Here is a 10386-nt window from a genome sequence, read left to right as displayed (position 1 = left end):
TTTCTAAGAATGTTTGTTGTGTTTCTAAATTTACTTGGCATAGTAGACTTGGTCATCCTGTTGACCAAGCTTTAAACATTCTCATAAATAAACTTAATTTTAGCAATGTTTCTCTACCACCTAGTGAGGTTTGTCACAAATCTAAACAAACTAGGGATTCATTTCATAATAGTCTTCATATTACAAAGTCTCTTGGTGAGCTTTTTCATTTGGATGTGTGGGGACCTTATAGAGTTGAGTGTGTAGGAGGACTTAGATTCTTTTTAACTATTGTAGATGATTACACTAGAGCTACTTAGATTTTTCTCCGTAATTCCAAAGAAGAAGTTTTTCAAAATTATGTGATATTTTTTAATATGTTAAAAAATCAGTTTCAAGTTATTGTTAATGCTATAAGAACTGACAATGGAACTGAATTTATAAATTCTCATTTTAAAACCTTTGTTGATAGTCATGGTATTATTCATCAAACTTCTTGTGTGTACACTCCACAATAGAATAGAGTTGTGGAGAGGAAACATCGGCATATTCTTAATGTTGCTAGATCTTTAATGTTTCAATCAGGAGTTCCATTAAAGTACTAAGGTGATGCTATTCTCACATCAGTTTTCTTAATTAATAGAACTCCTTCTGTTCTAAAAGGACTTTCTCCGTATGATTTAGTTTATAAAAAGTGACCTAATTTTGATAATCTTTGTGTGTTTGGGTGCTTGTGCTTTACTACTAATCTAAATAATTATGATACGTTTTCTCCTCGTTCTGAAAAATGTGTTCTTATGGGTTACTCTTTAGATAAGAAAGGGTATAAAGTCTTGAGTCTTGATTCAAATTTTATGTTTGTTTCTAGGGATGTTAAGTTCTACGAATCTGTGTTTCCATTCAAAATGCATAATCCTGTTTTTAGTAGATCTAATGATGTTTCTAATGGGTTTGACCCATTTTCCTATGATGATCCTGTTTTTTCTGAAAATTATGTTGATGATGGTGTGTCTAATAGAACTCAGGGACTGGATCATCATTTAGATGGTGCTAGTTCTCCTTTAAGTCCTAGTAGAACAGGTACTACTGAAAAAGAGTCAGATACTAGTTTAAGATTTGAAGAGTACAATGTGCCTTTGATTGATGGGTCTGGTCCTTGTTCTGTTAGTTCTCCTGATTCTTCTATCAGGACTGAGGAAAATAATTCTTTTGTTCCTGATTCTTCTGATACTTAGTCTATGGTCTTACTCGTACTAGAAGAGAAACTAGACTTTCATCTAAATTTAGTGATTATATTGTAGAAGGAAAATATAAATATGGGATTAAAAAAACTCTTAATTATTCAAAGTTAACTTCTGAAAATAAGTGTTTTGTTTCTAATCTTGATAAAACTGTTGAACCTCAATCTTTTTATGAGGCATCACTTAATCCTGAATGGATTAAAGCTATGAATCGAGAAATGGAAGCTCTGTATAGAAACAATACCTGGATAAAAACAGATTTACCTAAAAATAGGAAACCTATAGGATGTCATTGGATATATAAAATAATGTATAAAGAAAATGGATAGATTGAAAGATATAAAGCTAGGCTAGTAGCTAAAGGTTATAATCAAAAGGCAGGTACTAACTATGAGGAGACTTTTGCTCCTGTTGCCAAAATTGTTACTATACGTGTTCTTATTATGGCTGTGAATTCTAACTGGAATTTGTATCAATTTGACATTAATAATGCTTTTCTATATGGGTCTATTGAAGAGGATGTTTATATGTCTTTACCTCCTGGTTATCATAGTAAAAATGACAACAAAGTTTGTAAACTGTTAAAATCTTTGTAAGGTTTAAAACAGGCACCAAAAAATTGGAATGAAAGGTTAATTAACTCTTTAATTAGTTTTGGTTTTAAACAGAGTTATAATGATTATTCTATGTTTGTTAAGGTTTTAGGAAAATTACTTTTAGTGTATGTTGATGATATTATTGTTACAGGAAATTGTGAAAAGGAAATAACAAAAGTAAAAGAATTTTTGAAGTCAAAATTTCTTATAAAAGATTTGGGGAAGTTAAAATATTTGTTGGGTATTGAAGTGGTTAATGTCCCAAATGGAATTTGTTTGTGTTAAAGGAAGTATTTTTTGGAACTTTTGCATGATTTTGGTATGTTAAGCTACAAGCATGTTAAGACTCCTCTTGAGTCAAATGTTGTTTTTGATGTTAACAAAGATGTTTTGGTAGAAAATATTACTGATTTTAAAAATTTAGTTGGTAAACTTATTTACCTAACTATAACCAGGCCTAACATTACATATGATGTGCATGTTTTGAGTCAGTATATGCATAAGCCTACTAAAGCTCATTTTCAGGTTGCAATGAGGTTATTAATGTATCTTAAACTCTGTCCAGGTAAAGGTGTTAGTTATTTGAAATCTCAGTCTAATGCGTTGTTATTAAAAGGTTTTTCTGATGTTGATTAGGCAAAAAGGTTATTTTTTAGAAAATCAGTAACTGGTTATGTAATGTTTTTTGGTAATTCACCTGCCTCTTGTAAAAGTAAGAAACAGTCTACAATATCTCGTTCTTCTACAGAGTCTGAATATAAAGCATTAAGCTCTTTATCATGTGAATTGATCTGGATTCTGAAAATTCTTTATGACATTGGTTTTAAAGTTTCTATTCCTATGAATATTTTTGTGATAATGAGTCAACTACCAAGTTAGCTATGAATCCAATTTTTCATGATAAGACAAAACATTTTGAGATTGATGTTCACTTTATAAGGGAAAAAATTATAAAAGGGGTTATAAAATTAGTTAAGATTGGTTCTTCTGATCAAGTAGCAGATATATTCACTAAGTCTCTTGTGTCTTCACAACATGAGATTCTTAGTGATAAGCTTTGTTTAATAGATCCTTTTTCTTCTAAATAATTATTTTCAAAATGTTTAGTTTGAGGGGGGGGGGGGGGGGGGGGGCTGTTGAAATATATAATCTTTATGGTTCAAACTAACATTTTGATATTAATTATGTATTTGTATAGTTTATGTTTGTAAGAGGGGTGTTACATGTATAATTAGAATATTGAAGGGTTAAAGGTGTATTATTCAGTTGTTTGCTTGGGTTAACACGCGAGTCTTCAGGTAGAAGGTGAACCGAATACTTAAAGGCTACTTGAGCTTGAGAAGATTCATTATTCAATTTATTCAACTCTGTAACTCTCTCACGCTTCTCTTGTTTTAGGGTTTTCTCCATATTCAGGGTTTTTTGTGTATTTGTGTTAATAAGTTCATTGTTCTTCGTCTTCTTTTAGATTAGGTTGAGTGAGCTATTGTTGAGAGTAGTGTAGGTTTTTTGTAGTGAGGTTTGCATTGTAAGTTTGTGAAAACCACCTGTCTGTTAATCCTCAAATGATATAATAGATGGTGATGTTGGGTATCTTGAGTTTCTAGTAGTTTTTACAAATTAAAATCATTAGGATAATTGCTAAATAATAAATAAAAATTAGTCGTATACATTACGAGCAGGGCCGGTCCAAACGTATGTGAAGCCCGGGGCGAAAAGAAAAAAAATTGCCCTTCAAAGAAAAATAAAATAAAGATTAAAAAAATATCATTTATTCTTCGGTATAGACGTGTTCAATTAGCAACAACAAGCAAGTCAAATTGTTTATCTTCTGGGCTAATTTGAGTTTGAACCAACTTTACACCCTAAAAATCATTTAGGTAATATTTTTTAAATAATATACACTACATATCCCATAAATCTTGGGCCCCTAGAGACGTGGGCCCTGGGTCGTCGCCCGGGTTGCCCACCGTCTGGACCGGCCCTGATTACGAGCTATATGAATAGTTATTGTATATACAAGTATCTAACAAATGTAGAAAATAGTGATATAAAATTTTATCGATAAGCAATAAAATAACATTTTTGATAAAATAGTATTTAGGATAAATTAATACAATGAAAGTCGTAGTGATCGTACTTACAAAGTTGTGAGTATAAATAACGCCTAAATTTGACTTCGTATGACGATGTTATAATTTTTCGAAGTTTCATGTTCAACCTGACACAATAATGTGTGTCCTAAAAAGTGAAATGAAGATCGGTTGCTCGTTGGACAAAACAATCTAAAAGAAAGTTGTAGTACTCATCAATATGAAACCATCGATATAAAGAACGCTAAAAACAGAGTTCGTATGAAAAGGTTATAAGTTTCGTAGTGTCATTTATAGTGTAATCTTCTTGGACTGTAAAATGAAAAATAAAATGCGAATTAGTTGATAAAATATAAAGGAAAGTTGTAGTACTCGTCGATAGGAAACCAAGAGTATAAAGAAAATTGAAAAAGAAGCTCGTACGAGAGAGATATAATTTTTTAAATTGTGAGAGATACTTGCATCCACCACGTGTCAACACCACATACGAGCTTTGTTGGCAAAAGGCGCAATGTGCCTCCCTTCAAAAACACCCTATAAGTAGCAACTTAAACACTCCTCATTCTTCACTCCTTTCCATTTCAGGTTTCTCTCTCTAAAGGCCCTTTCTCTCTCTAGAAATCTGATTTTTTTAATCTATGAGTGTGTACAACAAGGAGTTGCAGCGATAAAAAGCCCGACAACAAGAAGTGCTCGATATCAAAGTTCTGTCCGTGAGTTTTCGAACTTTTGCTACAAATTTTTGTAAGTTAGGCTACACTGACTACACTTTAAGTTAACTTATATTTATGTTTGTAATCATTATTAGGAATTTATAATGAAGATTTCCTTGTAATACCAGTTGTTGTAATGATCGATCTACTTATGGGAGTGATCTTTAGGCTAGATCTGTGAGGTGTTTAAAGTGGATTTTCCAAATGTTACATCTTTTACCAAATGGATCCTACCTCTGAAATGATCTTACCTGGTCGTTCTTTATCAACTATAAGTCGGTATTCTTTTTGGATTATTGAAAATTTTGATTAACCTTTATTATATTCTGGTAACGATTAAATATAACTTTATAATACAAACGAATATTAACGCTTAGTAATATTCGTATTTAGGTTGTTTAAAAGAGATCAACTGAAGTGTCCACTAAGGAGTTGACTTTCCTACGAGTCTTCCACTTTTGTCATGTGAGTGAAAGATCTAGTATGCCCAAAGTCATTATAGAATGATATTGTATATGATCCTATAAGGTCACACCATATAGCAAGTTACCGTCAATTGATTATTTATTAGTATAATTTGATAAATATATCAACACTTTTATTTAATTGGAAAATTATTATTTCATAGAAATAATATTTTACTAATTGGGAATTTATTATTTTGTGGAAATAATATTTATTGGAGATATAACAACTTATGAAATATATCATAAAGTATGATTATTTATAAGTCATAGTTATATCTTAACAAACTAGTTCGATTTATATAGAAGGTAGTTTTATATAAAATAAGATAGTTACAAATTATATAAAAGATATTTTTATATAAAATAAGATATTTATATATGACTAGTTATATATATATATATATATATATATGTGTGTGTGTGTGTGTGTTGGGAATTCTTTATAAAAATGATTGATTTTTATAAAGATAACATGTATGTGTATATAAACTAGCCATAAGACAATTTTTGTCTACTTTGTAGCATGCTTTTCTCGAAAATATGAGAGGAGACCAAGCATGGTCTACTTTAGAATTTTTAATGTTGCATGCCATGCTTAGAAGAGTGTTGTCCCATGCTTTTACTTTTGTGTCTCCTTCCTTTGCTTTGTCCATTATATAAGTAAGGGAATGGAAGGTTAGAAAGTGTTCTTGCAAGCCTCGTTCTTCCTCTTGTTTGGAGCCTAAAACCGAGAGCAATATGCTCTCTATGGGGCTGCCATATTTCAGAAGTTTCAGGCTCTTCTTATCCTCTATTCTCTTGCATTTTGATGTCAAAGAATGTACCTTTGTTGTTTCACCTTTGAACATATATTTGGTATATATGTCAAAGGCTTATAAACAACAAATTACAAGTGAATACTAGAATGTTTTGATGGTTCTACTATTTCTTGGTGGATACTTCTAGAGAACTCTTGTTTTAGAGGTTCATGTCACACTTCATCAGCTTCCAACCTCCCATGAGGATTGAAGTCTTCAAAGGTTGTTATGTTTTCCCTTCTATGGTTGTTTTAATCTTTCTAACTCTTGCAAAATGATCATTGGTTTGTAAAATATTTTTAGTTTTATTCAACATTTTTAAGGCTTCTGTTGTCATTTTTACCGGTTGTGAAACCGGATTTTTGAATAAAAACCCAACAGTGAGTGCATAGTTACTTTCAGCAACATGATTCAATACAAGTATTTATTAAAAGTAATAAATATTATTTTAAAGTTTTTGTGTGAATTATATGCTTATTATCGGGAATATGTGTTAAATTTATATTTGGTACTACTTACACTGTACAAACTAGAAAAGTTTATATTTATGTTAAAAGAAATACTTGGTAATACTCCATGATTATCTTAAAATAAGTATTATTACTTATAAATATTAAATGTATACCAAATACTTACCGTTTGAAATTTGTGTTAAATGTATACCTGTATTATGATATCTCCTAAATCATAAATCATGTTGGAAATTGATTACAAGTATAATGGTCATGTCTACTTACAAACTAAAACTCATATAAGATACTTAGTTCAAACTAAATTCATTAAGTGCTTAGTTATACCCGGTATTGCGGTAGTATTGTATAAAAAGGAAATTTGTGTTGAAGATGGATTGTGGGTCTAGTAGTCATGTCTACTTACAAAATAAGGCTTAAAAAGGAATGTTTAGTTCAATTAAGATGGATTTTTGGGTTGTTTTATACCAGGGGTATGTGTGAGATTGGAACAGAGAGTGAAACTCTGTTCTATGACACTGTTGCATGTCAAGGTACGGATTACATACCAGAGTACTATACTAGTATTCCTCTTCTTTTTGGACAACCAAAAACTGGTGGGTCCATATCAGGCAACCGGTTATATATGTATGGTTATCTGCTAGAGTAAGATAAAAAAATTGGACTAATCTAGAAAGTCATGTGAATTACGTTGTTATTGTGGATTTATAACCCAAAAACTTATTTTTATAACATAGAGTGTCCATCCACATAGGTGTTTATACTCTATACCCTCATGGTTGCCTTTATTGACTTGTACTACTAATGGATCCCTGAACCAAAAAGTCTACTCGTTGCTTATTGTGATCCATCAAGTTAGATCTTAACGAACAATGTTATAGCACCATTATATGAGAATTGACGTGATGTGGTAGACTGTCTTATGGATATCTATGTTGAATGATATATTGTTGGTAATTGTTGGTTTTACAGGTTTATATATTATGCATTATTATCATAATAAGATAGTGGAGTTGAAAAACTCTATGTGTCTCACCAGGTTTTCCCAAACCTTGCCCACTCAAACTATATGCATCACATGTAGCAGGATTAGAGCTGTTGGAACTTGATTAGGATTTCGAGTGATTAAGAGACAATCTTGAATAATGTTCAGGATGGTTAGGTATTTACATTGTACCAATGTTATGTATTGATTATGACATCCTTGGAGTTTTTTTATTTTGAAAACGACATCTTTATTCAAGACATTTTAATAAAACAAGACAATTTCCGCAAAATGTTTTATTATACTGGGATTTTTCGCAAATAAAAGTAATATGGTTTTGAAAACATAAATAAAAGTTTTTTTCCGGTTCTGTAAAATAGGTGATGTCATATTTTGGTTAGTGAGAATATGCCTAGGCTTCATTCTTAGAGGGATTTGGTTCAAAAAGTTGTGGCTAAACTCTCCAATCGGAAAGTTAAAACTCTTTCGGTTGGAGGCAGATTGACTGTTTAAAATCTATTTTGGGTTCTATTCCAACTTATTTTATGTCTTTGTATAGGACTCCGATCTGTATCTTAAATACGTTGGAATCTTTGATGATCATTTTTTATTGGGACTGATTTAGATGAAAGAAAATTGACTTAGATCATTTGGCAAAAAAATGTTGTCTCAAAAGAAGGTGGGTGGTCTTAGAGTTTGTGGTTTGATGACCCTTAACAAATCTTTTCCTTTTAAGTAGGTTTTGAGATTTCAATCTTATCCAAACAGATTTTGGGTTAGAGTTATTAAAGTTATTTATGGTTCTAAAGGTCTTATTGGGAATTGCATAATTCCTAATAAGAACTCTATTTGGTTGGATGTACTCAAAGATGTTAAGCAACTTGAAAATCGTAGGGTTGATCTCTTAGCTTTATGTAAGAAGCATCTTGGTGATGGGTCCTCTACTTACTTTTAGAATGACGTGTAGTTACGGGATTCCTCTTTGAAAATGAAGCACCTTAGACTTTGTGCTTTGAATAGGATAAGCAGGTTACTATTAAAAAAAACATATGGAACAAGAGTCTTTATTGATATCTTTTCGCATGATTCCGAGGGGTGGGGCTGAAAGTAGTCAATGGGACGATTTTATGGATAATCTTGGTGTGGTTTCCATGTCTACTTCTCCAGATACGTGGTCTTGGTCTTTATCTAGGTTTGGTGGTTTCTTTGTTGCTTCGGTCATGCTTACATAGATGATCAGTTGTTACCTTGTTTAACTTCTCCTACTTGTTGGATTAACCACATTCCTCTTAAGGTTAATATTTTTGTTGGCGTTAGATAAATTACCTTCTCGGGTAAAGCTTGATAGACAGGGTTTCGATATTCATACTTTGTTGTGTCCTATTTGTGGTGAGACTAGTGAGTTTTTTTGCACATCTTTTCATTCTCTGTTCTATGGTTGTGTCACTTCATATCCAAGTTTCTAGGTTGTGGGATATGTTTATTCCAGTTTTTTTCTTCTTATGTTGATTGTAAGGATAAGTGTAGGCGTCTACCCTCCCTAAATATCTGGAATCCGAATCGACGGTTCCTAAAATGTTTGAATTGAAATCGGAACTGACACGTATCAGTTCCAATACCGGGTACTTGGTTTGTTAAATTTGTTGAATTTTTAAAACTTATAAAGTATATATATCGTAAACTTACAAAAAAGTTATTGATGACATCAATACATAATTCGTTACGTATTAAAAATGAGGATTTGAAAATATCAGTAGCTTGAATAAATAAACTCCACTGATGTAATATATCTTAAATTCATAATTTTAATATAAAAAATTCAAACAATTAAAGTCAACCGTTTAAAAGATATTTTTATAAATTAGTATTTAACTTGAACCAAAGTGAAAATTACATAACTATTTAAAAGTTCAAAGCAAATAGGTTAAAATTTTAGAATTTTAAATCATCTTATTCAGGATAATATATAAAATACCTGATTGTGATATATATATATATATATATATATATATATATATATATATATATATATATATATATATATACCTGTTCCGATGGGTACCCATTGGGTAGCGGTTCTGGAAAAGTAAGAACAGAAACCGAAACCGCTTAAGACAGTTCTGGTTCCGAAAACTGATACCCAGTTCTGATACTCATCCTAGTTGATTGGTTGGTTTGGCTCTTGACATTACGGTTTAATGGAACCGCTAAGAAGTACTTGGAAAGAGTTTTCTATGTGATGTGGTGGCATATTTGAGTTTTTAGGAATGCTCGTCTGTTGGCACCAAAAAGCCAAAGGCGGTAGAGGTTTTTGATAAAATTGTTACTTAAGTTTATTTGTGGTGTAATGCTAGAATTAGAAACGATATTAATTGGGTTGGTTGACTGCAAAACCTAATTATTGCTATTTCTTGAGGTTTTTAATCGTATTTGTTGACTAGTTTCTTGCGTAGTTTTTCCATTTAATAAAAGAGTCATTCAAAATATCATTCATTTCTTAATTAGTCCTCTTTTAAACCCCCTTCATAAAATTATTCATTTGTTAATCAGTCTTCTTTTATACCCCCTTCATAAAATTATTCATTTTTTAATCGGTCCTCTTTTAAACACCCTTCATGTTGAATAGTCGGATAATTAGGAAAAGCACATGAACATCTTTTCAAAGAATCAAAAAAATAGAAAGAATGGTGGACCATATATATAGTTGGTAGGGAAGGAACCAATTTTTGCTAGGCCAAAAAACAGCTGTATTGATAAGAGGTATGTGGTTTCAAAACAGAATATTATTTCTTGTGTATCCACAGAATATATGAAATTGATCTTCATAGTGAACATTGCTTTCATAAACGTATAACTTGCTCTAATTCTTTAAAAATAGAGATTATACTTGAATGCATTGTTAAAAAGATGTATTTTTATTGGGTAGCGTAACGTTAGCATCCAGTCCACCTCCAGTTATTGGGCCATTTACAATGGAGTTCGGCTTGATTTGGTAGTGGACTTTGGCTTTATTATTGATTTTGGAAATTGGTAGGTAAAAGTCTT

Source organism: Lactuca sativa, chromosome 2 (genome assembly GCF_002870075.4).
Source record: "Lactuca sativa cultivar Salinas chromosome 2, Lsat_Salinas_v11, whole genome shotgun sequence".
NCBI lineage: Eukaryota > Viridiplantae > Streptophyta > Magnoliopsida > Asterales > Asteraceae > Lactuca > Lactuca sativa.
This window is presented reverse-complemented; position numbering follows the sequence as displayed.